Genomic DNA, 27927 nt, shown 5'->3' with positions numbered 1-27927 from the left:
CGGGGGGGGCAGGGACTTCTTCAGGGCTATGCCTGTGGCTGGATTTTAAAACTGCCTGACTCCCTGCCTGCTTGCTTGGAGGACTACTGTTGCTGCCATTGGATGCTGTGAGTCTGCTTGCTGCTACCTCTTTACTTCTGTTGCCTGAAGTAAGGAAGGAAGGGGGAAGGGTGGTGGCAGTATCACCTGAGTGACTTGCTGAAGGTATTCGATCTGCTTTACAGTTTGCTGGCGCTTTTATCTGTACTGCTGCCTATTCAATGTTTCATGTCTGGAAGCCGTGCGCTGCTATTATTGCCTCTTTCTCTGTGGCCTGGGGCAAGGAAAGGGAGGAAGTCAGGTGCCCGCTGCCAGTGCTTTGAAAGGAAGGTGGCGGCCCAAATCAACTGTGCAACTTGCTGGAGGTTTGAAGGACTGCTTTGTCATTTGGCGGTGCTTTGAACTGCTGGCTGTTTAATGTTTTATGTCTTGAAGCTGTGCATTGTACCTGCCTCTTTTGTTTCTGCGGCCTGGATCAATGGCTGGGTGGAGCATGTGACCAGATGCTGGGACTGCAGGAGGAGGAGAGTGGTGGCTCACTTCAACTGGACACCTTGGAGGTCGCGAAGATGCGTCTTTGAAGGATGTGAATGACTTTCGTGTGATGGTGACTGCTTTTTGCTTCAAGTTTGGAGGCCGTGTAAATTGCTGGTGCCTTTGTACTATTGCACGTTGTTTAATGTTCGGAAGTCGTATGCTTGCTACTGTATTCTTGCTGTTTCTTGTTTAATGCCTCGGGCTTTTTTGTTGAAGCCCCTTTTTGCTTCTGAGGCCTGGAGCAAGGAAAGGGAGGGGATCAGATGTCCTTCTGCCAGCGCTTGGGAGGGGGTCCTCTCACTCTTTCGCCCCGCTCTCTGACTGTGGGGGAATGGGGTGGGAGGGGTTTTGTATTGTTGGTTGATGTCTGTGTGGTAATACCAGGTATTGCGGTACCAGAGAGAGGAATAACCATTGGCTAGACCGTGGGGTCTACCATTGGGCAATGTACATAGCCCCGCCCTGAGAGGCGGGGTATAAGAACCAATGCCATCCCAGCAGCCTTCACTTCAGTAACTTCGCTGCTGGGTACAGTTCTATCTGATTAAAGCTGAATCGATATGACTCCACGTGGACTCAAGCGTATTGATTGCTCTTCAATTTAATCAGATAAGTACTTCTGAAGGATGGATCTCCGTATCAAGCCGACGTGCCTTCACCTCAGCCCGCACGCAGAAAATTCTACCGAGATTTTTAAGCATTGGCTAGCGTGCTTCCAGAGCTACCTTGAGACGGCTGCCGACACTCCCACGGAAAGGCAGAAAATGCACCTCCTACGCTCGCGGGTCAGCCCGGCGATCTACCCCCTGATCGAAGGGGCGGCGAACTATGATAAAGCCATGGAACTGCTGGAAGGACACTACATTCGTCCACTTAATCAGGTCTACGCCCGTCACCTGCTGGCAACGAGACGGCAGAGCCCAGATGAGATGCAAGAAGATTTCTACAGGGCACTGATCGTGCTGGGCCAAAACTGCGGCTGCCCAGCGGTGACGGCGAACGAGCACTCCGAACTTTTAATTTGAGACGCTTTTGTGGCAGGTATGATCTCCCCCGACATTCGCCGAAGGCTGCTCGAAATGGAGACGCTGGGCCTCAACGAGGCCCGGGCCCTGGCAGGGTCCATGGACGTGGTGTACAAAAATGCCCTTGTGTACACCCCCGCGCGCACCGCGCCCCCCTGGGCTGTGTGGCACCCCGCCGCGGCAGCCCCCCAGACTTACCCGCCTAACCCCCAGACTTACCTGCTAACTCCACAGGCCTGCGCGGCAAGGCACCCCGCTACCGCCGCCAGCCAACGCTGCTTCTTCTGCGGCCAGGCGAATCACCCGTGCGCGCGCTGCCCGACCCGCACCGTCACCTGCAAGAAAGGCCACTATGCCACGGTCTGCCTCACCCGCGCGGTGAACGCGGTATCCGATGACTACCCTCAGCCATTCCTCCAGCCGCCCGCTGCGCAACCACAGCCGTTCTTCCACATCCCGACCGTCCCAGGCCCACTGCCGCACTCCCTTTTCCCAGCCCCGCCGGCCCAACGCGCACCGCAGCCTTTGCCCCGCCAGGCAGCGTCGCAGCCGCAGCCATTCTTTCCCCCTCTGGCAACCATGCTGGAGGAGTACGCACAGCCATTCTGTCCCTCGCCGGTCCAATCGTCGGGGTCTCCATCCCCGAACTCCATGGGCGATCCCTGGCCGGCGCCAACTTGGATGGGGCCTCAAGCCCCCAGCGTGGCTGGCGACGCACCGCCCGACCAAAACCCTTTGTTGCAGCTGGCCTCCGCCACGCTGGAGCACCGCGCGCCGCCAGCTTGCTCCTCACCGCCGCCATCGTCCGAGTCCCCGGATTCCACTTGCGATCCATGGCCGGCGCCATCTTGGATGGGGCCCCAAGCCCCCAGCGCGGCTGGCTACCCGCCGCCTGACCAAAACCCTTTGTTGCAGCTGGCCTCCGCCACGCTGGAGCAGAGTCGGCCCCGAACGCTAGCAAAGGCCACCACGACGATCGGCATCAACGGCCACGTGACGTGATGCCTCATTGACTCCGGGAGCACGTAGCGTTTTGTCCACCACGACACGGTAAGGTGCTGTTCTCTGGTCACCTACCCCACCCAACAAAGGATCTCCCTGGCCTCCGGGTCACACGCGGTGCAGATAGAAGAGTTCTGCCTCGCGAACCTCACCGTCCAAGGCAGGGAATTCCGCAATTTCCGCCTATACGTGCTGCCGCACCTCTGCGCAGCCACCCTTCTGGGACGGGATTTCCAGTGCCACCTACAAAGCCTTACTTTTAAATTTGGCGGCCCTATATCCCCCCTTACGGTTTGCGGCCTCGCGACCCTTAAGCTCGACCCGCCTTCCCTGTTTGCGAACCTCACCCCGGATTGCAAACCCATCGCCACCAGGAGCAGACGGTACAGTGCCCAGGACCGGACCTTCATCAGGTCCGAGGTCCAGAGGCTGCTGAAGGAAGGGGTCATCGAAGCGAGCAACAGCCCCTGGAGGGCTCAAGTAGTGGTGGGTAAGACCGGGGAGAAGCATAGGATGGTCATCGACTATAACCAGACCATCAACCGGTTTACGCAGCTGGACACGTACCCCCTCCCCCGTATTGCCGACCTGGTAAACAGGATCGTGCAATACAAGGTCTTCTCCACGGTGGATCTCAAATCTGCCTACCACCAGCTACCCCTCCGTAATAGCAACCGCCAGTACACTGCCTTCGAAGCAGAGGGGCGGCTCTACCACTTTTTAAGGGTTCCCTTCGGTGTCACAAACGGGGTCTTGGTCTTCCAGCGTGAGATGGACGGAATGGTTGACCGGTACGGCTTACACGCAACGTTCCCGTATCTTGACAACGTCACCATCTGCGGCCATGACCAGCAGGACCACGACACCAACCTCCGTAAATTTCTCCAGACTGCGCACCTCCTGAATCTGACCTACAATAAGGAGAACTGCGTGTTTAGCACCGACCGTCATCCTAGGCTACTGTGGTAGTATGTATTAGGGGTCATGTGGGACTGGAAGCCCTAATGTCATTGGTTGACAGATCCCGGGTCCTGGTTGGCCGTTGACCTCTAGCTCCGGCCTGAAGGCGGAGTATAAGAAGCCGGAGTCCTCCCCCGCAGGCCATTCTACCATCGAGCTGCGGGGGAACAGACACGCTTAATAAAGCCTCATCGACTTCACTCTATTCGTCTCACGGAATCTTTGTGCGCTACAGCTACATAGTGCGAAATGGAGTCATAGGCCCCGACCCCGAACTCCTTCTGGAGTTCCCCCTCCCTCACTGCCCCAAGGCCCTAAAGCGCTGCATCGGCTTCTTTAGGTACTATGCACAATGGGTCCCTAATTACGCCGACAAGGCTCGACCCCTAATCCAATCCACGACCTTCCCCCTGTCGACGGAGGCCCGCCATGCCTTCTGCCGCATCAAAGCGGACATCGCAAAAGCCACGATGCGCGCCATCGACGAGTCCCTCCCCTTTCAGGTCGAGAGCGACGCGTCTGACGTAGCTCTGGCCGCCACCCTCAACCAAGCAGGCAGGCCCATGGCTTTCTTCTCCCGCACTCTCCATGCCTCCAAAATTCGCCACTCCTCGGTCGAAAAGGAGGCCCAGGCCATAGTGGAAGCTGTGCGGCACTGGAGGCATTACCTGGCCGGCAGGAGATTCACTCTCCTCATGGACCAACGGTCGGTGGCCTTCATGTTCGATAATGGACAGCGGGGCAAGATTAAGAACGACAAGATCTTGCGGTGGAGGATCGAACTCTCCACCTTCAATTACGAGATCTTGTATCGTCCCGGGAAGCTGAACGAGCCTCCTGATGCCCTATCCCGCGGCACTTGTGCCACCGCACAAGTAGACCGCCTCCGAGCCCTCCACGAGGACCTCTGCCACCCGGGAGTTACCCGGTTCTTCCATTTTGTTAAGTCCCGGAACCTGCCTTACTCCATCAAGGAGGTCAGGACTGTCACCAGGGACTGCCAAATCTGCGCGGAGTGCAAACCGCACTTCTACCGACCAGAGAGGGCGCACCTGATAAAGGCTTCCCTTTGAACGCCTCAGCATGGACTTCAAAGGCCCCCTCCCCTCCACCGACCGCAACACGTATTTCCTGAATGTGATTGATGAGCACTCCCGGTTCCCATTCGACATCCCCTGCCCAGACATGACCACAACCACCGTCATCAAGGCACTCCAAATTATTTTTACACTGTTCGGTTTCCCCACATACATCCACAGTGATAGGGGGTCCTCCTTTATGAGTGACGAGCTGCGCCAGTTCCTGCTCAGCAAAGGCATCGCCTCGAGCAGGACGACCAGCTACAACCCCCGGGGAAACGGGCAGGTAGAAAGGGAGAACGGAACGGTCTGGAAGACCGTCCTGCTGGCCCTTCGGTCCAGGAATCTCCCAGTCTCCCGCTGGCAAGAAGTCCTCCCAGTGGCCCTGCACTCCATTCGGTCACTGCTATGTACTACCATGAACCAGACACCTCATGAACGTCTCCTTGTTTTCCCTAGGAAGTCCTCCTCTGGGACCTCGCTCCCAACCTGGCTAGCAACACCCGGACCCGTCCTGCTGCGGAAACATGCGAGGGCGCACAAGTCGGACCCGCTGGTCGAAAGGGTCCACCTGCTGCATGCCAACCCCCAGTACGCCTACGTAGCGTTCCCCGACGGTCGCCAAGATATGGTCTCCCTCCGGGACCTGGTGCCCGCCGGAGCACCACGCACGCCCGAGCCACTGCCACCAGCCCCCCACCCCTCCGTACCTGACCGGAGGGTCAGTACTGCCGCCAGAACCCCGACCCAGAGCCCAGCAGGCACTGACGCCCCCTACAGGCACCCCTTCCTTCTGCCCATCTTTCAACCTTACAGCACCGCCTAGGGGTGACGAAACTGCCTGGGAGGAAGACACCACGTTCCCGGAGTCACTACCGCCGGGGCTCTCACCAGGATCGCCGCCGACACTTAGACGCTCCAGTAGGACGACCAGGCCGCCCGATCGTCTGATTGCAGCACCATGAGGAAAATTAACAACGCAAGAACTTTCTCTGTAACCCTCGAGAGCATGGTACCTGCAATATCTGGTCCTACCATGAAAAGGCGACAGTAATACTGGCCATCACCCCGCCGATTCTTTTTTTAACAGGGGGTGAATGTGGTAATACCAGGTATTGTGGTACCAGAGAGAGGAATAACCATTGGCTAGACCGCGGGGTCTACCATTGGGCAATGTACATAGCCCCGCCCTGAGAGACGGGGTATAAGAACCAATGCCGTCCCAGCAGCCTTCACTTCTGTAACTTCGCTGCTGGGTACAGTTCTATCTGATTAAAGCTGAATCGACATGACTCCACGTGGACAAAAGCGTATTGATTGCATATCAGTCTGGTGGACGTGTGTCTCTTAACCGCAGCCCCTTTTGTCGTCGGTCTTCAATCCAGAAAGATTCATTCACTTGCTGTTCCGTCAAGCCTTACAGCTGGGAGCTGTGGGAAGGGGAGAGAGGGTGAATTGGTTTGGATGGTGGTAGCTTTGTTATACTATTGATGGTTTATTGTTTAATGTCTGGAGGCCGTGTGTTTGTTAGCTGTAGCCCCTTTTGCCTGAGGCAGGAGTCCGGAAAGTGGTGTTCACTCACTCTTCCGCCATGTCCTGCGGCTGGGAGCTGCAGGTAGGGGAGAGAGCGCGAGTTGAATCAGATGCTGGTAACCTCACTATGCTCTTGCCTGTTTCCTGTTTGGAGGCTGTATGTTTGTCAACCACAGCCCCTTTGTCAGTGGCGGGAGTCCAGAATGAGCTGCTTGATTTGATTTGATTTATTGTCACATGTACCGAAGTGAAAATTATTTTTCTGCGGCCAAGGGAGTGTACACAGTACGTACATAGTGGAGAAAAAAGAATAATCGACAGAGTGCATTGACAAATGGTACATCAACAAACAGTGATTGGTTACAGTACGGAAAAAGGGGCCAAACAAAGCAAATACATGAGCAAGAGCAGCATAGGGCGACGTGAACAGTCTTCTTACAGGGAACAGATCAGTCCGTGGGAGAGTCGTTGAGGAGTCTAGTAGCTGTGGGGAAGAAGCTGTTCCTATGTCTGGATGTGCGGGTCTTCAGACCTTCTACCTGATGGAAGGGTCTGGAAGAAGGCAATGCCTGGGTGGGAGGGGTCTCTGATAATGCTGTCTGCCTTCTTGAGGCAGCAGGAGGTGTGTACAGAATCAATGGAAGGATGGCAAGCTTGTGTGATGCGTTGGGCTGAGTTCACCACACTCTGCAGTTTCTTGCGATCTTAGGCCGAGCAGTTGCCATACCAAGCTGTGATGCAGCCGGATAGGCTGCTCTCTATGGCACATGTGTAGACGTTTGTGAGAGTCGCTGCAGATATGCCAAATTTCTTTCGCTTCCGTAGGAAGTAGAGACGTTGTTGGGCTTTCTTGACTGTTGCATCAACGTGAGTGGACCAGGACAGACTGTTGATGATGGTGACCCCCAGGATCTTAAAGCTATCGACCATCTCCACTTCGGAGCCATTGATGCAGACTGGGGCGGGGGGTATCATGCTATGCTTCCTGAAGTGAGCTGGTGACTGCCGTCATCTCCCCAAAGGATGGCTCTGGGTCGTCCTCCAGTGCTCCCTCCTCCTGGTCAGTGCCCTTGGCTAGAGGGACAACCAAATTGAGCTGCAGAGGCCCCTGCATCACCTGGCTCTGTCAGCCGTGGCGGCTCCCCATTGTCTGCACCATGATGTCATTGCCCTCAGCGATGCCCCTCTGTGACAGGGCCACACTCTGCAGTGCCTCACCAATGTCTTCCTGCACCTGGGGCATGCCCCACAGCGCCCCGGCAATGCACACCTGAGATTGGGACATGTTCCGAAACACCCTGGCAATATCCACGTGTGACTGAGACATGGCCTCCCCCCCAGTGACTGGGAAATGCTCCAACGCGCCTCAGCAACGTCCCCCTGCATCAGGGGCATGCCCCAGTGGGTGAGACATGCAGTCGAGGCCCTCAGCCATGGCCACCACTGACTGATCAATGCCTTGGACACCACCACTCATGGTGCTGACATTGTGCTCCAATGTACTGTAAACTGTACATTAGGGGTTTGCTCTGCAGGATTGGTTTAAGATCTGCTCCCGCTCATTAGCAGGGAGCTGCTGAATACGGCCCAGGCAAATCAGCTGGTGGGACAGTCTTTTCCGGCTTGACGCCCATGGGGTATCATTAAGTGCCCTAATTAACATTAGATACAGGTGACAGCCTCGCTGGGTTGGCCATCAGGAAACACCCGCTGTTCCCGCTCGCTACCTCACTTGGAAACCTTTCCGTTAGATCGGGCTCTAGGTATAGTTTAAGTGGGTTTAATTTAATGTTTCTGTGTAAAGCTGGGTAAAACCTATAGTTAGATTCATACTGGATAACGGTGTTTGTATGTGTGGAGGCTGGTTCAGTTCAAACTGTCCTTCTATTGTGCTTAGAGAGGGTTTTTTTTCCAATTAAGCGGCAATTTAGCATAGCCAATCCACCTACCCTGCATATCTTTGAGTTGTGGGGTGAGACCCACGCAGACACGGAGAGAATGTGTCAACTCCACACGGGGCCGGGATCAAATCCCGGGGTCCTCGGCGCCGTGAGGCAGCAGTGCTAACTACTGCTTAGAGAGGGTTATGGCATGAAGAGTAAATAGAGATTGGCAGAATAGCAGTTGTTGCTTAGCAACTGGATATCTTGTGAGGTAGGAAGGCTTTTGTGTTTTAGTTTTTAGCTGAATTTGTTTACAGTTGAAGATAGCACACCAGGGAGTGAACATCTGTCATTTCTACCAGGAGAATGAAGACTGGGAAGGACAAAGGCTACAAAGAGGCAAACTTCCCAAAGAACCAGATGCAGTCCAGGTAACCAGGGAATTGGGACGGAAAGAATGTCTGAAGAAGACTGAAGTTAATAGAACAGTGACCAAGGTATTACTCTGGAGTATTCAAGGGAGAAGCAGAAGCAGACAAAGTGTTGAGAGAGAAAAAGACACCTGCAGTAACTAGAGCTAAAGTGGGAAAGCAGACTTCAGAGGTAATTCAAAAGTTTGATACCATCTCCATAGAGTCTGGGAATCGATAGTTAAAGCAATTGTGAACAGTTTGTTCAACTGTCCAGACAAAGAAATCCTGAAGCAGGAAATTACAATCCTGGATAATGGATTGATTGTTAAAAATGGAGCAGCAGCTGGATTTAAAAGAGTCATTCGGAAAACCTGGACCGGTGGGCGTCATTCTCCGAACCCCCGCCGGGTCGGAGAATCGCCGGGGGCTGCCGTGAATCCCGCCCCCGCCAGTTGCCGAAGTCTCCGGGAATCGCGTCGCGCCGGTTAGCGGGCCCCCCCGCTCGATTCTCCGGCCCGGATGGGCCGAAGTCCCGCCGATAAATTGCCTGTCCCGCCGGCGTAAATTAAAGCACCTATTTACCGGCGGGACAAGGCGGCGTGGGCGGGCTCCGGGGTCCTGGGGGGGGGGGCGCGGGGCGATCTGACCCTAGGGGGTGCCCCCACGGTGGCCTGGCCCGCGATCGGGGCCCACCGATCCGCGGGCGGGCCTGTGCCGTGGGGGCACTCTTTCCCTTCCGCCTCTGCCACAGTCTCCACCATGGCGGAGGCGGAAGAGACTCCCTCCACTGCGCATGCGCGGGAAACTGTCAGCGGCCACTGACGCTCCCGCGCATGTGCCGCCCCGACATGTCATTTCTGCGCCAGCTGGCGGGGCAACAAAGGCCGTGGAGTTTGGAATCTTTCATGTGACAATTATCTGGAGGGGATTATGAAGAGAAATCCACAGTCAATCACTTGGGTTTAGAGTGGAGTGTGTGGTTTTATCACAGCCACTTTGTGAGTTTAAGGGAACTGTGTTCCTGAGACAATTGTAGTTTAAGATACACTTTGTGATCCATGCTAATCTTAGCAAATGTGAGTATTTGCTAAGATAATGGGGGATTAAAGGGGCATAGTATCATCATCCAATTTTTCTTGTCTAATAAATGTTGTATTTCGTGTTGTTAAACTAATTTGTGATCCTGTTACTGTTACTCCACAGTTTTTTAAAAAAGTAAAAGTTTTTTGGGGTTTTTTGAGTCAGGGCTCCATTCTGGTATCTTCCCATCTAGTTATAACACCAACTGGGATTGTAACACTTGGAACTATTTTGTTTTATCCCTGTCACAGGGTCAAAATCCTGGAATTTCCTTCTGAACAGCACTTGGGTATCTGTTCACCACACGCACTGCAGCAGTTCAAGAAAGCAGCTTGCAACCATTGTTTAGTTCCAGGATGTTCCTTCTATCTTGGACTCTAGATATGGTACTTAGTTCGTCCATAGACTGCAGGCATACTCCAGTGTCTGCTTAACACTTGTTTATTAGTATTACATCGACAGCTCACAGAATAGACATGTTACTCTTGGTCATGGTGTTCCAACCTATCTCTCTCTCTCTCCCTCTCAAGTCTAACACATGACTGATGTTTATCAGTGGCACATCATAATCTATTTCATACATGAGCATATTCCTCTGTTATCCAGTTATCTGTTAACCCTTTATGCTACCTTTCCCTCCAACTATACTATTCCATCTACGATAACAAATGAAACTATGCCTTCAAATATTTACTTTCATAGAATGTACAGTGCAGAAGGAGGCCACTCGGCCCATCGAGTCTGCACCGGCTCTTGGAAAGAGCACCCTACCCAAGGTCAACACCTCCACCCTATCCCCATAACCCAGTAACCCCACCCAACACTAAGGGCAATTTTAGACACTAAAGGCAATTTATCATGGCCAATCCACCTAACGTGCACATCTTTGGACTGTGGGAGGAAACCGGAGCACCCGGAGGAAACCCATGCACACACGGGGAGAATGTGCAGACTCCGCACAGACAGTGACCCAAGCCGGGAATCGAACCTGGGACCCTGGAGCTTTGCATTCCTGTAACTCCCTTTTTAGAACTTCAGATTCTACCGAACTCCAACTTCTACTCATCCCCTCTCCAAGTCACAGATCTGAGAGATTCAATCTCGTGGCCCTTACCGAAGATGGCTTGGAGTCATTGGGGCCGGGATTCTCTGAAATCCCGGCCAAGTGTTGACGCCGGCGTCAAAACCGGCGTGAGCGACGGCGGCGTCAACGGGCCTCCAGGACCAGTCAACCTCCCCAATCTCGGGGGGTTGAATAGGGCCGGAGCACTGTGCGCTGCTCTGGCGCCGAAAGCCGGCCTGCCACGGCCGGCATGGGTCTGCGCATGCCCATGGGCAACATGGCGGAGCCCTACAGGGGCCCGGCGTGGAGGAACATAGGTCCCACCCGGAATTACCGGGCCTGCCGATTGGCTGCCCCCGATGGTGGGCCTGGCCACCATGGAGGCCCCCCCCCAGAGTCGGCTCCCCCCGTCCCCCCACCAGGACGGCCCCTGCAGCCAGAACGGCGAGGTCCCGCCGGGTAGGACCATAAGCAAACGACGCCGGTGGCACTCGGCGGGCACTTGGCCCGTCGAGCGCGCAGAATCGCCGCGCGGGCCGCTTTCAACGGTCCCCGACCAGCGCCACGGCGACCACGCCGGCGCGATTGGTGCCGATTCTCCGGCAACCGGAGAATCGACGGCCCAGAGTTGGAGCGGCGCGGGCTCGGAGAATCCCGGCATTGGGGTTTCTTCCTTGTCTTGGAGGAGATTAACATAAGGACAGCAATTTAGCAGCATTGCTGATGCGCAGAATGTAGGTCACAGGGTGACTTAACTCCAAGGACAACAAAGACATTTCAACATTTCAGGAAAGAAAAACTTGGAAAGACTGATCTGAGAAAGAAGACTGAAAAGAATCAAACTTTTAGCCCTCTAGGGATAGGAGATAGGAGAGAAGAAATCAGACTCCCTGAGGAACTTGTTACTCCCTTGATGCGCACAGGGAAAGAGTTTCAGAAGAAGAACAATCTTCAACTCGCGAACGACTGTCACAGTCACATAATTCACTGCTGCAGTGACGACTGAAAAGGCACTGAAAATCCAAGATTTCAATTAACTTCATAGATTCATAGAATTTACAGTGCAGAAGGAGGCCATTCGGCCTATCGAGTCTGCACCAGCCCTTGGAAAGAGCACCCTACTTAAGCCCATATCTCCTCCCTATCCCCGTAACCCCACCAAATCTTTTTGGACACTAAGGGCAATTTAACATGGCCAATCCACCTAACCTGCACGTCTTTTGGACTGCAGGAGGAAACCGGAGCACCCGGAGGAAACCCACAGACATGGGGAGAACGTACAGACTCCACACAGACAGTGACCCGATCCAGGAATCGAACTTGGGACCCTGGTGCTGTGAAGCAACAATGCTAGACACTGTGCTAGCGAGGCGCCCTGATGAAGGAAAATCCAACAAAAGAAGAAATTATTTTCTAATGGTGTTTCAGGAGGCCCGTCTAATCTCTGTAGGCGGTGGTAAAAGAGCCACACTTTCCTCTGCGTGAGATACTCCATTTCCAGGCAAAAATAAAAATTGTTTAGGATATGGAGACAAGACAGCCTTATCTTTTTTAATGAGATGAATTTCCTGTTGATGATTAACCCTGAGATAAGATTGCTGCGCAAGATTGTGCTACTGCAAAGGTTCTGAAGAATTTGCCTCAACTGATATACAGTTCCAGAGTGTAGAATGCTCCCAGCTGGAAATGAAGAATGGATGTCCATCGACTTTCACCATTGGAAAGTGTCAGCTCTGGTGCCAGAATGGTCCTTTGACATGGACTCAGGCAATTAATTCTCTCTGGAAGATTCTTCATGGATCACAGGAAATAAACTAGGCAATACATTGCTATCTTCTTCTTCGGTGATTACTCACTAACGAGTCTTATTGTCCACCAAAAAAACTCTATGTTACTGGTCATGGGTTCTGTGGGCACTTGCATGGTTGATGAGCCCGATCCTAGCGTCACATCTTCGACCGCACACCTGGCAGGTATTTCAAGAGGTGGGATTGGCCCTTGGACTCTAGATTGCCGGTATTACTTTCTTAGACTCCTTTTCCAAGCCTTCTCTTGCTGTCAGGTGTCCTCAAAGAATATTGTCCCTTCAATCAGGAGGTTTCTCCAGGTAGGTGTCTTCTGATCAAGGGACTCTCAGGTGTTGTCTTCTATGTTGCATTTCTTGAGCTAAGCCTTCAGGGTGTCATTGAAACATTTCCTTTGTCCTCCTCTTGTTTGGGGAAGCCTTCCTTGAGCTGGTTGAAGAAGGTTTGCTTTGGCAGTCAGAACTCTCACATCCTAAACACATTGCTGGCCCAGCAGAGTTGATTTCGGATGATCATGGCCTCTATGCTGGTGCCCGTGGCACCTTCAAGCACACTGCTGTTAATACGCGTGTCCTCCCAGCTGATGCACAGAATCCTTCTCAGACAGTGTTTGATGGTACCTCTCCAGGGCCTTGAGGTGGCGTCTGTACATAGTCCGAGTTTCTGAGTCGTATAGAAGAGTTGGGAGGACAACCGCCATGTACATGAGGAACTTGTCAAAAACTCTTATCCTTAGGTGTCCAAAGGAGGCACTCGCGGGTTGTACACGATCTTGGATCTCTGCATCGATGATCAGCCTTAGAGGACAGGTGGCTCTCCAGGTACGGGAAATGTTCCGCGTTTGATTTGGTTTCTCCATTGTTTTTGATGGGGGAGAGAGTGGATCTTGCCCTGGTGCGAGTTCAGTGGAACAAAGATCTGAATGCTGTTTAGCCATGGAAACATAGCTGATTTCTCTAAAAAGACAAAGGAGTCTTCATTTGGTGCATCAATCAACTGAAAGGACAAATCATCGTCTGGGACCTCTATCTCCAACAGATCATTCAGTGGTGCAAGGGTTTCCTCCTCATTATTTCCTTCTAGGAAGAGACAATTCAGGTCTAGCAGATCTGCTGCAGTGCTTTCTGTATCTCTCACCTCTTGCCTTACATCATGAGGAACTGAGAGATTCATAACTTCAATCTCTAACCTGGGTCTAGTGGATAATGTCTCAGGGAAATATGCTATTGACTGTATAACCTTCCTCAGTAGTTGAAGGTTGAAGTTCCATTGGGTTGAAGATTGTTGCATGAAAGACAGTAAGTCATTCAAATGGTGGGCATCATCTGTTTTTTCCTGGATTCCTAAAAGCTTGCCAACATTGCCACTCAATGATGTTATACATTGATTGTGGATAATATAGAGAGAATCAATGATCTGGTGCCCTTATTAGTGAAGGGAAGCAATATTCTTGCCATTAATTGGAAGGTCTATGCTGCCTGCAGCTTGTATTTTAATGTCTGATGGATGAAGGGTAATTGGCAGAAGCCATTCGAGATCATCAGCTAATATGTTAATAGCAGTTCCAGTATCAATTTCAAAGGTGTATTGAAACCTTGAACTTGCACTGTAACTGGCCAATAATCTGGACTGACTTTAAACCTCCCCTAGGAACTGTAAATGTGCCTTTATCTTGATTTTCTATTTCTTGAATGGAGTGTGTTTAATAAATACCTTCTTGCCTTCTACTCCAATTAAAATTTTGGATTTTTAGAAATGCTGGAAATATCCCATTTTGCCACACTAGAAACATCCCACCCCCATGCTGGGCAGTTCTGGCATTCATGTTGGTTTTTCTTTCATGTTCTTTTTTGCCAATTCAGTTGGCTTTCATGTGGGTGAGGCCTCTGCCCGTTTTGTGGGCTTTCTCGGAGTTGTGGCCACCAACGTGGGCCCACCCAGTCAACACTGCCATGTGAAGCCTTGGAGTTGTTTTGGATTCGAACCTGATTCGGTGCTTTAAGTTCTGCCTGCATTGCTTAGTGAACCACTTGGTCGATAACAGTGTTCTGCGGTGTGCTAAAATAAATGTCCAAAGCTTTGAGTATGGTCTCAAAGTCCGCAGTGGAGTCCTCCACCCCTTGTTTTGCGAGAACGTTATCTGCTACTGGATCGACCGCATAGAGAAAGGAACTACCTGGATGTATAGGATGTATAATCATCTGGAAAGGAATAATTTGATTAGAGATAGTCAACACGGTTTTGTGAAGGGTAGGTCGTGCCTCACAAACCTTATTGAGTTCTTTGAGAAGGTGACCAAACAGGTGGATGAGGGTAAAGCAGTTGATGTGGTGTATATGGATTTCAGTAAAGCGTTTGATAAGGTTCCCCACGGTAGACTACTGCAGAAAATACGGAGGCATGGGATTCAGGGTGATTTAGCAGTTTGGATCAGAAATTGGCTAGCTGGAAGAAGACAAAGGGTGGTGATTGATGGGAAATGTTCAGACTGGAGTCCAGTTACTAGTGGTGTACCACAAGGATCTGTTTTGGGGCCACTGCTGTTTGTCATTTTTATAAATGACCTGGAGGAGGGCGTAGAAGGATGGGTGAGTAAATTTGCAGATGACACTAAAGTCGGTGGAGTTGTGGACAGTGCGGAAGGATGTTACAAGTTACAGAGGGAGATAGATAAGCTTCTGCACTGGGCTGAGAGGTGGCAAATGGAGTTTAATGCAGAAACGTGTGAGGTGTACTGGGCTAATGGTAAGATTCTTGGCAGTGTGGATGAGCAGAAAGATCTCGGTGTCCATGTACATAGATCCCTGAAAGTTGCCACCCAGGTTGAGAGGGTTGTTAAGAAGGCGTACGGTGTGTTAGCTTTTATTGGTAGAGGGATTGAGTTTAGGAGCCATGAGGTCATGTTGCAGCTATACAAAACTCAGGTGCGGCCGCATTTGGAGTATTGCGTGCAATTCTGGTTGCCGCATTATAGGAAGGATGTGGAAGCATTGGAAAGGGTGCAGAGGAGATTTACCAGAATGTTGCCTGATATGGAGGGAAGATCTTATGAGGAAAGGCTGAGGGACTTGTTTTTGTTAGAGAGAAGAAGGTTAAGAGGTGACTTAATTGAGGCATACAAGATGATCAGAGGATTGGATAGGGTAGACTGTGAGAGCCTTTTTCCTCGGATGGTGATGTCTACCACGAGGGGCATACATTTAAATTGAGGGGAGATAGATATAAGACAGATGTCAGAGGTAGGTTCTTTACTCAGAGAGTAGTAAGGGCGTGGAATGCCCTGCCTGCAAAAGTAGTGGACTCGCCAACACTAAGGACATTCAAATGGTCATTGGATAGACATATGGACAATAAGGGAATAGTGTAAATGGGCTTTAGAGTGGTTTCACAGGTCGGCGCAACATTGAGGGCTGAAGGGCCTGTACTGCACTGTAAGTTCTATGTTCTATGTTTCTGCTCTTTAAAGTGAAGACCTGACACGGTGCAATATCGGAGAAAATTGCATTTCCATAATTACAACTGCTGGCCTCTCTCCAAGCTCTTTGGGCAGTCAAACAGGTGGAGTAGGGACAGAGACTGCTCACTGTCATGATATTCAGGTGAACATCACAGCACATACATACACACATAATGATGGACAGATCAACGGACCAATCAACACACACAACACAACAGCCAATCACGGAAAAGAGCATACACAGTCCAAAGCAGGGAACACAACACTTCCTGAGCACTGGAGCAGGAGAGAGCTCAGGGTACAGACCTCATTGCCAGCCACTCAGAGGTTCACCATGTGCTGAATACCAGAGTTTACTATGTTTATAGTTCAATGAAATAAAACTGCGTTGTACCATACGCAACCGTGTTGGTTCGTCTGTGTGTCAGAGTACCCAACACTTCACTCACCAGATACACTCATTGTTACCTCTCTCTAGTGTGTACTCCTCCTTCTGTCGGTTTATCATAAGCTACTATTGAGGTTTTCTTCACTTTGTGGTTCCTTTGATAACATCAATATCAAAGTCTCCATATCTGCCTCCCTGTTCTGAAATGGTCCTCTTTTTTAGCCTCTTGACATGTCACTTCAACAGTAGATAGACTGTAGATGTACTGTGTTATGTGCTTACCATTTGTTTGTTCGTACTTCATATAAACAGGTTACAGAGTAGGCATGTTGCTCCTGAGCATGGCATTCCAACCTCTTTCTCTCGAAAGTGTAACACAGATGACTGATGTCAGTAGTACATTCCCATCTATGTCATGCATTAGTATATCTCATTTGCTAACCCTTATGCTACATTTTTCCAGGGCAATTAGGATGGGCAATAAATGCTGGCCCAGCCGGTGACACCAGTGAAAGAATGAAAGAATAGTTCCTGCTTGGGGCCGGCACATTGGCACAGTGGTTAGCTCTGCTGCCTCACAGCGTCAGGGACCCGGGTTCAATTCCGACCTTGGGTGATTGTCTGTGTGGAGGTTGCACTTTCTCTGCGTGGGTTTCCTCCGGGTGCTCCAAAGATGTGGAGGTTAGATGGATTGACCCTTAGTGTCTAAAAAGGATAGGTGGGGCAATGGGGATAGGGCGTATGCCTGGGCAGAGTGCTCTTTCGGATGGTCGGTGCAGACTTGATGGACCAAATGGCCTCCTTCTGCACTGTAGGAATTCTATGATTCTAATTCTATGATTCTTCTATGATGAAAACCTCAGGTTAATTCATTTCAGAGTCACATTGGGTTCTGACAGTCTACGTTTTTGAATTAATTCGGTTATAGAGTGGAAATTATTCACACTAACTCTAAACTGTCAACGTAGACGGACCTTATGCCACAGCTTGCTGAAAAGTTACATACGCCTAATTGTAATCAGCATATTCTCTACAAAACATTATTTGTAGTTATTTTGCTACTCTGAATGCAAATGCCCAATTACAATGATACAGTGTTTGCATCAATGTTATTGCCAATGAATTGCCAATGTAGCTTTAATACATAGTCAGTAACATAAATAGATACCAGAACGGGCTTCAGTGGATGCCAAGAGATTACTGCTTCATAACTGGAAAATATAACTGCGGCAATTCATTTAGCGCAGCTGAGGTTCTGTCAGTATTGAATTAAAAATCTTCAAAAGCTCACTGTAAACTCCAGGTTCCAAACTGAAAACTGTCTTCTGCTGTGCCTGTAACAATGCCGTTCACTGTGCACTAATGACAAACCCAGTCAAACGGTCGTTACCGTTATTATCCGTGGTTATATATTAAATTGGGGCTCAGCAGTATTGTTTCAATAAAGCCTCTAATGCAGGCAGCCAGAGGCTGCTCCCTGCTCGCTGCCTGCCAATTTGGACCTGCTGTGCCACTGGAACCCATCTGCTGGTGGATTCTGGGAAAGGGCAAAGGTGGGAGGGTGGTTGCCAATTGTAATAAAATGTATTCTTGGACGATTCACCACATGACTTGGAACCCCACTCTCCAATCATTTGCGCCAGCCAAACTGTTTTTTCAAGGGAAAAGCTCAAAAACTTAGAAAATCAAAAATCTATTTTAATATCCTGATAGTTTTTTCTTCAGAATTGTACAAAGCAGTGTCCTGGAGTTAGAGTTTCAATTTCCGGAGAGTCCAGGCCAATCCTGGGGTGGGGGTGGGGTTGGGGGGGGCGGGGGGGGGGGGGGGGGGGAGGGGGGGGGCGGTGGTGGAGGTGGTAGGCAACCCTAGGTGGGAGGGCAGGTATGTTGATGAATGTGGGCCAGCACCCACTCTCGGGAGCATCTTGGGGGCAGGAGGGGCACTCCTGTTCCCTTTTACTTCACAAAAGGTTAGATAAATAAGGGCAGGCATTCTCTAACCATTGCAATTCAATCCTGGGCTGGGGACCGGCGAATCCATCCAAAGAAGTAAGTTACTTTTCTTGCTGTTTCCCTGCAGTAATCCCTTGAAAGACTGTTGGCGAGGTCACCACAATGCAAAGAAAAGCTGAAAGTAGCATGCCCCTAATGCACTATCAATTACGATGAGACGAGAGTAGAGAGTAATCGAGGCTTTATTATACAGAGATGTGTCACCTCCTACAGCTGCTGCCGAAATGGCTGCAGTTCAGAGAGCACACATATTTATACTCCGCCCACAGGGCGGAGCCAGCAGGCAGGGATCTTGCCCCGTACCTGTAGTACAGGGGCCATACCATATGCAGTGCAGTATATACAATATAATACAAAAGTGGCGACGACCGCATTCACCCACTGTTACAACATACAGGTTGTCATTAAAATTTCAGAGAAGGTTACAAGTTTAGATGGTCGGGCCCCTTGAACCGTCGTTGAGAGCGCCGAGGTGCTAGTGGCGAGTCAGGCGTCGGCTCGGTCGTCGGTGACTCCGGGAGCGTGTCGACATCCTCTTAATCCCTGGATGGGACCAAGGAGAGGACGGATTGCCCTGGAGTGGGGGCTGTGGTGGGGTACACTGGGGAAGGGAGTGTGGCGCCGGGGCAGAATGGGGGGTGGGAACCCAGCTGGTGCCAGGTCCCTGAGGGAGACTGTGTCTTGGGGGCCATCGGGGTACACTGTGTAGGCGTACTGCGGGTTTGCGTGGAGTAGCTATACCCTCTCAACCAACGGGTCCACCTTATGGAGCCGCACGTTGAGGAGAACAGTTCCTCGCGCTGCCAGCCACGTTGGGAGCGAAACCCCGGAGGTGAGCTTCCTGGAGAAGGCCAAGAGACGTTCATGGGGGGTTTCGTTAGTCGCCGTGCACAGGAGCGACTGAATGGAGTGAAGTGCGTCGGGGAGGACTTCCTGCCAGCGGGAGGCCGGGCGATTTCTGGACCGTAGGGCCAGCTGGACAGCCTTCCAGACCATCCCATTCTCCTCCTCCACCTGTCCGTTTCCGAGGGGGTCGTAGCTGGTCGTCTTGCTCGAGGCAATGCCCCTGTTGAGCAGATACTGCCGCAGCTCATCGCTCATAAATGAGGATCCCCGGTCGCTGTGGATGTAGGCGGGGAAACCGAACAGCGCAAAGATGGTGTTGAGGGCTTTGATGACAGTGGCAAACGTCATATCGGGGCATGGGATGGCGAAGGGGAATCTGGAATATTCGTCAACCACATTGAGAAAATACGTGTTGCGGTCAGTGGGGGGGGGGGGGGGGGGGGGGGGGGGCAAAGGGGCTGGAGGCCTACACCAGGCACGCACGGTCTGGCCGGTAGAAGTGTGGTTTACACTCCGCACAGACCTGGCAGTCTCTGGTGATAGCCCTGACTTCCTCGATGGAGGAGGGCAGATTGTGGGCCTTAATGAAGTGATAAAAGTCAGTGACCCCTGGGTGACAGAGATCGTCGTGCAGGGTCCGGAGCCGGTCCACTTGTGCGCTGGCACATGTACCTCGGGACAGGGCATCGGGGGCTCGTTGAGCTTACCGGGACGATACAAAATCTCGTAATTAAAGGTGGAGAGCTCCACCCTCCACCACAAGATTTTATCATTTTTGATCTTACCCCGCTGTGTGTTGTTAAACATGAAGGCAACCGACCGATGGTCTGTGAGGAGAGTGAATCTCCTGCCGGCCAAGTAATGCCTCCAGTGCCGCACAGCTTCAATGATAGCTTGGGCCTCCTTTTCGACGGAGGAGTGCCAAATTTCGGAGGCATGGAGGGTGCCAGGGAAAAGAATGCCAGGGGCCTGTCTGCCTGGTTGAGGATGGCGGCCAGAGCGACATCTGATGCATCACTCTCGACTTGGAAGGGTAACGTCTCGTCGACCGCGTGCATCACGGCCTTGGCAATGTCGGCCTTGATACGGTTGAAGGCCTGGTGAGCCTCGGCCGTCAGTGGGAAACCGGTGGAGTGGATCAGTGGGCGGGCCTTGTCCGCATAGTTAGGGACCCACTGGGCGTAGTCCGAAAAGAACCCCAGGCATTGTTTGAGGGCCTTAGGGCATTGGGGAAGGGGGAGATCCATGAGGGGACACATGCGATCGGGGTTGAGCCCCAGAACTCCGTTCTGAACCACATAGCCAAAGATGGCCAATTGGTTCGTGCTGAACACACACTTCTCCTTGTTGTAGGTTAGGTTGAGAAGTTTGGCGATGTGGAGAAATTTGGAAAGGTTAGCGTCGTGGTCCTGCTGATCATGGCCGCAGATGGTGACGTTATCCAGGTACGGGAAAGTGGCCGTTGTCCTTACCGGTTAACCATTCTGTCCATCTCCCGTTGGAAGACCGAGACCCCGTTAGTGATGCAGAAGGGAACCCTAAGGAAATGGTAAAAGCGGCCGTCCGCGGTGTATGGGCCGTCCGCCTTGCGAATGGGGAGCTGGTGGTAGGCAGATTTCAGGTTCACTGTCAAGAATACCCGATACTGTGCAATCTGATTGACCATATCAGATATGCGTGAGAGGGGATACGCATCGAGCTGTGTGTACCGATTGATGGTCTGACTGTAGTCAACGACCATCCTGTGTTTCTCCCCCATTTTCACCACGACCACTTGGGTCCTCCAGGGGCTGTTACTGGCCTCGATGATACCTTCCTGCAGCAGCCGCTGGACCTCAGACCTGATGAAGGTCCTGTCCTGGGTGCTGAACCGTCTGCTCCTGGTGGCGACGGGTTTGCAATCCGGGGTGAGGTTTGCAAAAAGAGAAGGCGGGTTGACCTTAAGGGTCGTGAGGCTGCATACTGTATGGGGTGGTAGGGACCCACCAAATTTCAGGGTTAGGCTCTGGAGGTTGCACTGGAAGTACAGGCCGAGTAGCAAGGCAGCGTAGAGGTTGGGGAGGACATAGAGCCGGAAGCCCCTGAACTCTACACCCTGGATGGTGAGGGTGGCGATGCAGTGCCCCCGGATCACCACGGGGTGGGATCTGGAGGCCAGGGAGATTCTTTGGTGTACCAAAGAGGGAGCAGCGCCTTACCGTACCGGGGTGGATGAAGCTCTCAGTACTCCCGGAGTCCAGAAGGCAGGATATCTCATGCCCGTTGACCTTCACCTTTGTCGACGCGGTCGCGAGGTTGTGCGGTCGGGACTGGTTGATCGTGACGGAGGCGAGACGCAGCTAGTCGTCGGCGGTTGCAGGCGATGAGCGGCCCGATGAGGTGCCCGATGGGCAGGGGTCCTGAGGCGGGTAAGATGGCGGTGCCCTCGGGCCCCACGTGTCCTGAGGCAGGCAGGATGGTGGTGCCCACGTGCCCCACGTGTCCGGAGGCAGGCAAGATGGCTCCGCCCATTGGTTGTGAGGCAAGCAAGATGACGGCACCCACAAGCCGCACGTGGTCTGAGGCCAGGAAGATGGCGGCGCCCACTGGCTGCTCGCGGGGGGTGCAGGGACAATAGCGGCGATTGAGCGGGCCTGGCACACTGCAGCAAAATGTCCTTTCTTGCCGCAGGTCTTGCAGAGCACGCTCCACGCCGGGCAGTGTGCCGGGGGTGTTTTGTCTATCCGCAGAAGTAGCACTTGGGTCCCCCGGGGTTGGTTGGCTGCCGCGCGGTGCAGGCATGAGGTTGGCTGGGGCGGTCGCTGATGGGGTCCACGATGCCCAGGAGGGGTGAGCCGTGCGGTCGGGGGCATATGCCTGCATGTTGCGTGAGGCGACTGTGAGCGAGAGCGCTAGTTTCTTGGTCGCGTGAGATCAAGCGTAGCCCCTTCTGGGAGGCGCTGCCGGATGTAGGCCGACCCTATCCAATAACAAACGCGTATCTCATTAACAGGTTAGAATGTTCAGCGGCAGAAACGCCCGGCAATCAGTCTCTCACCAGGGGTCCTGAGGCGGGTAAGATGGCGGCGCCCACAGGCCGCACGTGTCCTAAGGCAGGCAAGATGGCGGCGCCCTCGGGCCCCACATGTCCGGAGGCAGGCCAGATGGCTCCGCCCATTTGTTGTGAGGCAAGCAAGATGATGGCACCCACGGGCCGCACCTGGAGCTTCTGTGTTTCTGGGATTGGGTCTGTCGCAGATCCGATGTATGCTTCAAAGCAAGCTAGCCAATGTGCAAAGTCCTTTTTGGCGTTGTCTGCTTGAGGATGCAGCTGTAGGAGGCCACACATCTCTGCGTAATAAATTGATGCACTATCAATTACGACGAGATGAGAGTAGAGAGTAATTGAGGCTTTATTACACAGAGATGTGTGGCCTCCTACAGCTGCTGCTGAAATGGCTGCAGGTTGGAGAGCACACATATTTATACTCCGCCTACTGGGCGGAGCCAGCAGGCAGGGATCTACCCCCGTGCCTGTAGTCCAGGGGCCTTACCGTAATACCCTCGTATGCAGTGCAGTATATATAATATAATACAACAATGGTGACTACCACAGCCCCACTCAGAGCTGACCAATTATAGAAAGAGATGCTTAAAGATTCATTCACATTTTTAAAATAACACCCGTTTTAGGCAGCTGACAGTGATGTCTGAATGTTGACTTTGCCAAAATGTTGTCAAACTTATTTTAGTTGCCATTGAGCACCCTCTGTTAAAATTGGACATTTTTGTGCTGATTTTGCACTTGAACATCAGGCATAACCAAAGCCTAATTTTTCCCCAACCTGACTAGGTGTAGGTTTCTACTCCACAGTGTTGCTGCACAACAGGCGACGCATAAACACTCTTGAAAATATATTACATCCGCAATGGGAACGCTTACTTTCCATGCAGTGGTATACATTGCACTTCTATGCAGAAGAACATTAATTGAAACCTATTTATTTTTGAACTGAATATTTTGATTGTAATATCTTGACAGATGGGCGACCATTGGATAGATTAATGAATGAATGGTTTGTTAAAAAAGAAACTATGTACAGAGAGCGAGACAATATCTACCGTATTCTGAGGTTTCAAACTCCTAATTAACTGAGAAACATAACCTCTGCATCCAGGGTTTGTGTGCTCCGGCCAATTGGGCAATCAGATCACATGACCATTCGGGAATGCGCCCCCTTAAAGGGGCACGCTACAACATCCCTCCCCCTTTAATTAGGGGGGATGCTATTAAGATGGCTAGGGATAGGTTCAGGTATTAGGGGTTCAGGTAGCTAGAGAATATACAATGCTCCACAAATGGAACTTAACAAAGCTGGTGGAGAGACCAGGGGGGGACCTTAATAAGAGGTGGGATACATTGCAATTGACTTTAGCGGGGAGGGTCCAAGTGGTAAAGATGAATATTCTGCCGAGGTTCCTGTTTACTTTTCAGGCTCTCCTAGTCTTTATACCAAATGCCTTTTTTTGGAAGCTGGGCACAATTATTTCGGACTTTGTATGGGCGGGGAAGGTGGCAAGCGCTAGGAGGACCTTACTACAGAGGCAGCAAGGGAGGTTGGCATTGCCGAACCTGTTTCATTATTATCGGGTGGCAAATATGGAAAAGGTGCGGCAATGGTGGGAAGGAGAGGGGGTAGAATAGGTTAGGATGAAGGAAGAATCTTGCAAGGGGTCCTGTTTAAGTGCTATGGTGATGGCAGTGTTGCCAATGACGCAGAGTAGGTATTCAGGGAGCCTGGTGGTACAGTCCATGGTGAAGATTTGGGACCAGTTGAGGAGGCATTTTAGGATGGAGGGGATGTTAGTGTTAATGTCATTGTGTGAGAATAATGGGTTTGAGCCGGGGGATGGATGGCATGTATAGGAGGTGGAGGGAAGTGGAGCTGGTCAAGGGGAGGGATTTGTATTTGGAGGAAGGGTTTGACAGTCTGGAGGAGCTGAGGATGAGGGTAGAGCTCCTGAGAGGGAGTGAGTTCAGGTACCTGCAGGTAAGGGACCTTTGGCGAAAGGTCTGGAAGGAGTTCCCTAGATTGTGGAGATACAGTCTGCTGGAGCGATTGCTGCTTCTGGATGTGGAAGAGTAGAATTGGAGATATGTACAGGTGGCTGGGAGAGCAGGGAGGTCAGCGGGTGATGAAAATGAAGGAATAATGGGAAAGGGAGTTGGGAGGGGAGATCAATTGGGGAGTATGGAATGAGGCATTGCGTAGGGTAAATGCGACCACCTCATGCGCAAGAATGGGCCTGATACAATTTAAAGTTCTACACAAGGTACATATGACTCAGGTAAGAAGAATAATAAATCTTATAATAATCTTTATTGTCACAAGTCCGCTTACATTAACACTGCAATGAAGTTACTGTGAAAAGCCCCGAGATGCCTCATTCCGGCGCCTGTTCGGGTACACAGAGGGAGAATTCAGAATGTCCAAATTACCTAATAGCATGTCTCTCGGGACTTGTGGGAGGAAACCGGAGCACCTGGAGGAAGCCCACGCAGACACAGGGAGAACGGGAATCGAACCTGGAACCCTTGCGCTGTGAAGCAACAGTGATAACCACTGTGCTACTGTACCATCCTACACGAGGTGGTGGCAGATAAGTATGAGAGGTGTGTGTGGGGGCCAGCGAATCAAGTGCACATGTTTTGGAGTTGTGAAAAAATTGGAGACATTATGTGTAGGAGTGTCGCGGTCCTAGCAAGGATAGTGGGGGAGGAGGTGGACCCGGATCCTTTGGTGGCGATATTTGGGGTTTCGGTAAAGCCGGGGCTCCTGGAGAGGAGGAAGGCCGATGTTGTGGCCTTCGCCTCTCTGAATGCCCGGCAACGAATCTTACTGGAGTGGCGGTCAGCAGCGCCATCAGGCGGTGACCTGAATGACTTCCTGTGTCTGGAAAAGATAAAGTATGGGCCAAGGGGCTCAGCAGAGGGGTTTGAGACAAGGTGGGGACGTTTGTGGAGATGTTCGTCATGTGGGAGGAGGGGTGAAAAAGGGGTAAAAGTTGTACAAACTGTATAGTTGATTGTTGGGAAGCGTGGTTCCAGGGGTGTTTATGTGCTGTAACTTTTTAAACACATGTTTGTAATAAAATACATTTTTTTTAAAAAATGCCTCCCCCTTTAAGTTCAGGATTAATATTTTTAAATAACAAAGGAACTATTTACAAAAATACACAACAAATGCTCTCAAAACAGTCTCTTATAAGGTAAGTGACTGAGGGGACTTCTTAATCATTTGAGAGCAATGCAGTTCACTAATGGGTGCTTCAGGAATAGAGGTAACCTTGGTTTGAACCTCAACAAATTGACTCTTGCTTTTCGAAGTTGCACAAATGCAGGTAGTTTCCTCAGTTTCCCCTGGAACATTACTGGATTTGTCCTCAAGGTAGTTTGCGGTGGAATTACTTTCATTCATAGCTTGTCAACCCAACCAGACAACTCTACCTGACCCATGGTGTCCCACGAGTTCTGAGTGTGGTTCTCTTCCCCTCAAATGGTCCAAGTGTTGTTTTAACCTTCTCCCTTGAATAACTATCTCATATAACACTGGTGGACCTGATTTGGCCACGACCATTCCCCGGATCCAATTTGGACCAGCAGCAAAATTCTTCACATAATCCAAATTGTCTACCTCAAACATTCTTTCAGCTTTCTTTGATACTTGGTGGGCAGGATTCTCTCAGCCCTGGGCCGGGCAGGAGAATCCCCGCAACCGGGCCACGCTGCCCCGATGCCGGCACGCAATTCTCCGCAGAGTGGAGGATTGACGCCATTGACGCCGGTGTAGTTGGCACAGCGCCAGTCTCGGGCCGCTCTAAGCGGCCGGCCAGCTGATTCACGGGCCGGGATGGGTCGAGCGGCTGCCGTGGAAACGCTGAGTCCCACCGGCGCCGTGCACACTTGCTCTCAGCGGGAACTCAGCGTGGAAGGGTCGGGTGGCGGCCTGTGGCGGGGGGGGGGGGGTGCTGGGGGGGAGGGGGGCTCCGACCCCAGGGGGGGGGCCTCCGATGCGGCCTGGCCCGCGATCGGTGCCCACTGCTCAGCGGGCCGGCCTCTCCAGGAGCAGAAGCAGTCGGACTTGCAAGGGACAGCCTTCTCGAGACTCAGGAACTGTTCAGGCAGTGCGCTGATTTAGAGAAAAAAAGCAGCAGTGACATCTCAGTGACGGTAAACTGATTGGTTGGTGAGTAACTGATAAGAGTGACTGTTTCTAAATAGCTGAAACTAAAATAACTGAAAAAGATAATAGTTAGGGAATGAAGCATGGTGGATAAAGGAGAAGTGAATCTGAAAGCAGAACCAGCAAATCAAAAGAGCTGATTGGGTGAGTACACTTATGTATTCTATAATAACAAGGCGCACAGAAGAAGGACACTAATTAATACTTTTAATACTAGTTAATATTATTTTATATTAAAAGGATAAATTTTATTTTAAGAGTAAGATATGTCAGCCGAGCTCCAAGCGTGGCCTGCTCTTCTTGCTCCATGTGGGAGACCAGGAGCGTTTCCAGTCCCGAGGACTAACATGTGTGCAGGAAGTGTCTCCAGCTGCAGCTCCTGGAAGCCCGGGTTTCAGAGCCTGAGTAGTGGCTTTATTCCCTAAATATTGTCTTTTTCAGTTATTTGAATGGAACATCCACGAGGCAAAGAGTGTTGTGGATAGCACATATAGAATGGTGCTCATACCGCAGGCTCAGATTCCAGCAGGAAGGGAATGGGTGACCACCAGGCAGAGCAAGAAAACTAGGCAGGCAGTGCAGGAATCTCCCGTGGCTTGCAAAACAGGTATACCACTTGGGATACTTTTGAGGAGAATGACCTCTGAGGGGAAAGCAGCAACAGCCAATTTCATTACACCACGATTGGTTCTGCTGCAGAGGGGAGGAGTAAAAAGTGTGGGAATGCAATAGTTATAGGGGATTCAACAAGATAGGCGTTTATATGACCGCAAACAAAATTCCATGGTGGTATGTTGCTTCCCTGGCACTAGGGTCAAGGATGTCTCGGAGTGGTTGCAGGACATTCTGGAGGGGGAGAGTGAAGAGCCAGTGGTCGTGGTACAAACAATATAGGTAAGAAAAGGGATGAGGTCCTAAAAGTTGAAGAAGTTCGACTTCAAAGGTAGTGATCTCAGGATCAGTACCAGTCCCACGTGCTAGTCAGAGTAGAAATAGCAGGCTATATTGGATGAATATGTGCCAGAAGAGATGGTGTGAGGGGGAGGGTTTCAGATTCCTAGGGCATTGGGGCCATTTCTGGGGGAGGTGGGACCTGTACAAACTGGAAGGGTTAAACCTGGGGAGAGCTGGGACTGATGTCTTTGGGGAGGTATTTTCTAGAGCGGTTGGGGAGGGTTTAAACTAAAATGGCAGGGGGTTGAGAACCTATGTAAGGGATTCAGAGAAGGGCGAATCAAGAACTATAGAAAAACACTGCAAGCAGAATAAGAAAAGTAATAGGCAGAGAAAGCAAGGTCCAGTAGCAAATAATGACACTGTAAAAAATAGTAGGGACCAGTCAAAGAATGTTAAAAGGACTGGCCTTAATGTTTTGTACCTGAATGTTCGGAACATTCGAAGTAAAATGGATGAATTAGTTGCGCAGGTAGATGTAAAGGAGTATGATATAAATGAAATTATGAAGACGTGGCTTCAAGGTGACCAAGGATGGGAACTAAACATTGAGGGCTATTCAGTTTTTAGGAAGGACAGACAGGAAAGGAAAAAATGGTGGAATTGTATTGTTGATTAAAGAAGATA

General features: G+C 51.3%; 1 long non-coding RNA gene across 1 annotated transcript in view; it reads left to right on the top strand.

The window, feature by feature from the left end:
* Positions 1-293: 293 nt before the first annotated feature.
* LOC140391415 (uncharacterized) overlaps positions 294-27927 on the top strand; it is a 46122-nt gene continuing 18488 nt past the window's right edge. Inside the window, exon 1 of the long non-coding RNA XR_011935055.1 lies at positions 294-646. This is a non-coding gene — a long non-coding RNA (uncharacterized lncRNA). The remainder of the gene's footprint in view (positions 647-27927) is intronic.

The sequence above is a fragment of the Scyliorhinus torazame genome, chromosome 15 (genome assembly GCF_047496885.1).
Source record: "Scyliorhinus torazame isolate Kashiwa2021f chromosome 15, sScyTor2.1, whole genome shotgun sequence".
NCBI classification, from domain to species: Eukaryota; Metazoa; Chordata; class Chondrichthyes; order Carcharhiniformes; family Scyliorhinidae; genus Scyliorhinus; species Scyliorhinus torazame.
This window is presented reverse-complemented; position numbering and strand designations above follow the sequence as displayed.